Source organism: Capsicum annuum, chromosome 12, assembly GCF_002878395.1.
Source record: "Capsicum annuum cultivar UCD-10X-F1 chromosome 12, UCD10Xv1.1, whole genome shotgun sequence".
Lineage (NCBI taxonomy): Eukaryota > Viridiplantae > Streptophyta > Magnoliopsida > Solanales > Solanaceae > Capsicum > Capsicum annuum.
In genome coordinates this window covers 5,316,638-5,320,683 of record NC_061122.1, presented here as the reverse complement: position 1 = coordinate 5,320,683, position 4,046 = coordinate 5,316,638, and positions in this window count along the sequence as shown.

The window sequence follows — 4,046 nt, the reverse complement described above, 5'->3', positions numbered from 1 at the left end:
AATGGTTTCCCAGGTATGGGTGCCGCAAGAACTGGTGGCTTCATTAATTTTGATTTGATACTCTCAAAAGCATTACCACAAGTTTGGTCTCATTCAAAAGGGTATATTTCTTCATGAGATGGCTAAATGGTTGACATTTTTTGGCCAAGTTTGAGATAAACTTCCTTAAATATGCTAGCCTTCCTTATAGGCTTTTTAACTCATGAATGTTTCAAGGCTCGGGCATCTTTAAAATCGTATCGACCTTGGACTGATCAATTTTAATTCCTCGGTGTCATACAACGAAGCCAAGAAACTTTCCAGAAGTTACACCAAAGGCACACTTCAATGGATTCATCCTAAGTTGATATCTTCAAAGCAACTCGAATACTATTTTTAGGTCTTTTAAGTGGTCGTCTCTCTTTCTTGACTTCACCACTAGGTCATCCACGTAAAATTCAATATTTTTGTGGATTAGGTCATCAAAGATATTTTGCATTGCCATTTGATAAGTGGCTCCAACATTCTTCAAACCAAAAGGCATCACCTTGTAGCAATAAATACCTCTGGGCGTACGAAATGCAGTGAGCTCTTCATCCTTTGGCACCATGTAGATTTGGTTGTAGCCGGATAAACAATCCACGAAGAACATTACCTCATAACCAGTGGTGGCATCAATCATCAATTCTGGTATGGGGATTGGAAAATCGTCCTTAGGGCATGCATTGTTGAGATCTCGAAAGTCGACACAAACTCGAATTTGGCTATTCTTCTTCCATATTGGAACAATACTTGAAATACACATGGGATATTTGACTTCACGAATAAAGCCAGCTTCAATGAGTTTGTTAACTTTATTTTCGATCAATGGAACCAACTCCGTCCTAAAGCGCTTTTGGGCTTGCTTAACAGGACGAGCTCCATTCTTGACCGTCAACTGATGGACTGCAACTTTTGGATCTAAGCCAGACATTTCCTTTTAACTCCAAGAAAAGACATCTATATATTCTTTGAGTATGTCCATATATGCGATTTCTTTCTCCATTTCTAGAAAAACACTCAGGTAAGTTGGTCTTGAGTCTTTGTCGATTCCAAGATTAACTTCTTTCAAGGGATCTATTGTGGCCTTTACTCCTTCAAGTTAAGACGGAGCATCTCCAGCATCTTCCTCTTCTTGAGGATCATCGCCGTTGATTGCTATGTGGTGACACCAGAAAGTATCTTCCATTTCTTCATCAACCTTTATTTGAGACGAGGCCTCATTCTCATTTTGGGTTGTAACATGATATGAGGAGCCAACACTTTCTTCATATTTCTCACTTTCCTTGGTATAAACCACAGTATGAGCCTTTACTTTTAACACCTCGTTGCATGAAACTACCAGTTTTGTCTGTCGCCTCATTCTGAAAGGGATCAAACTTTAAAAGTCTTTCTGGATTTTACGTGAAGAGCGCATCATCGTGCTTTGACGACTTCTATGATGCTTGTTACCTTTCTTATTATTTAGAGGTCCTAACCTTTCGAATACAGAAGTTCTTGCAGTTGATTCTCCAAGTCGGTCAAAGACAGAAGCCCTTTTGTTGGATGTAGTAGACTCTTCTTCTATAGTGATGTAGTTGCTAACCGCCCTTCTTATGAAAATGCGAATTGGAGGTGGTTGCGTATATTCTAGGACTTCATGTGCCTTCCTGGTCGTACCTTCTGACGGAAGTTTTCCCAACCTTGATTGCTCATTTGGATTGTATGCAGCCTTTACAAATAGCTTGTATGCATTTGGATCGAAGCTATTCTTCGTACATTTCATAAGGAGTGTCATATCTTGTAGTGGATTTTGAGCCACAGACTCTCCAAGTAGCTTTGAGGATGGATTTATTCCGTCAATCTTCCTAATAGGTAAAGTTAGCCCCTTTAACACATTATCTTGGGTATTAGATGGGTGATCTTTCTCTTTCTTTACCTTCGGTATGTAGTGAAGGACAAGAGTTGCCTTCTTTTTTGTAGGAGCAACGCTTTCTTTATTTGAAGTAAAGAGAGGCTTCTTGGTGGCGACTTTTTTGATAGTCACCGCGACCTTCTTAGATACAAGATCGTCACACTTGGTCTTTGTGACATCTTCAACCTTTTTCTCATTCACAACATAATTCTTCAAGTAGAATTTTGCATCGGCAAAGTGTGATTCAGCTTCAGTGAATGGCTTATCATCAACTACTGTCTTTCTTTCCACTCCACCTTCGAGGTACTTTAAGCATTGATAGTAAGAGAATAAGATAATTTTATTCCCGTGCACCCAAGGCCTACCAAGTAATATATTGTATGACGTTTTGGCATCAATCACATGCATCAATGCATTTGATCGAAAATCATCCATACAAATCCAACTTGATAGATCCCATGGCTCTCTGGCCCCCTTGGTTGAAGCCTTGGATCATTATACGACTCTTTTCTATTGATTTATTTCCTAGAATTTGAGCCACCATGTATAAAGGACGGTTATGTAGGGCCTCACCAAATAGAAGATCGTTATTTGTGAATGTGATTTTTGTATCATATACATGTGCCTCTTGGCCAAGAGATTTAGCAAGCGGTTCAGAGGATGAAGGAACTTCTATGGGTATATTTTCACCCTTTGCCCCCTTTCTGGCAGTATTAAAACAAGATGCCTCAAGGTTGACTTAGGCAGTTTTTCCACGAAACCAACTCGGTAAGAATTTCTCTAAAGTCACCATACGTCGAGGTTTTTGGTGGTGAATCTCTGCCACCCTTATTTTCTTTGAAAATTCAACCAACTTCTATTTTCTTGGTTTTTTCACCATTATCTTTCTAGTTGGTTGCTCATACATTTCCTTTCGCAGACTCATCTTCTTGCATCTAGGCCTAGTTACCAGAGTTCAACCTTCATCATCGTCTTCGTCAACTGAAGACCTGCCAGGCTCTAATATCTTCTTATTATGCTTTTCAACACATATTTGGACTGGGTCAAGCGAGCCAAAAGTGATAGATATTTGATGAGAATTGGTCGTCTCATCATCGAAGAAGATCTTCTTCTCTTTTGCCAGTTGCATGATTTTATCTTTAAAGACAAAGCACTTTTCCAGAGGGTGACTTATGAACCTATGGTATTTGCAATAATTAGGGTCAGTGGTTCTTCCAGCTTCATTGGGATGCTTCATCTCTGGGAGTTCAATGAGCTTATGCTCAAGGAGTTCATCAAAAATCTCAGCAACATCAGAATCAAGAAAAGGATATTCCCTTTCTTGTATCTCCTTTAAAGTTTTCTGATTCGGACGTGCTCCAGAAGTCGTCTTTACACTTTGTTTCTTGCTCACCTTCATGGTGAATTTCACAGGAGACACAACAACATTCATGGACTCCTTACTGTCATTTTTAGGGACAAACTTACCCCATCTTCTGGGTTTCTGCTTATCCTTTCCCCTTCGAGGGTTATGGGATAGGCGTTGCCCTCTTTCCAGCAGAAGACATGCTCAACTCTATATCATAAGTACGGGTAGCTAGATCTTCAAAGGATTTAGGCTTAATGCCTTGCAAGATGTAGAAGCTCCCAGTGCATTCCTTGGACGCACATCTCTATTGCAGAAGTTTCACTGAGACTATCTTTGCAGTTTAAGCTAGCATTTCTCCATCGATTGATGAATTCAATGACTAGTTCATCCTTTTTATGTAGAGTATTTATGAGCTCTATCATGCTCATTGTACGCTTTGTGCTATAAAAGCGATTTAGGAACTCGTACTCAAATTGTTCCCAGCTATCGATAAAATTAGGCTCAAGGTCCGTGTACCAATCAAAGGCGTTTCCCTTTAGGGAACAAATAAACTGTTTGACAAGATAGTCACCGTAAGTTCCAGTATTGTTCCATGTCTCAACAAAGTATGAGACATGCTGTTTTGGGTTCCCTTTGCCCTCAAATTATTGAAATTTGGGGGGTTGATAGCCGGCAGGCATTTTGAGGCTATCTATCCTCGAGTGTAGGGCTTGACATACACAAGGGAAGATTTGGTAACAACATTATACTTGTCTTTGAGGGTCCCTTCAATGAATTCCCTCAATT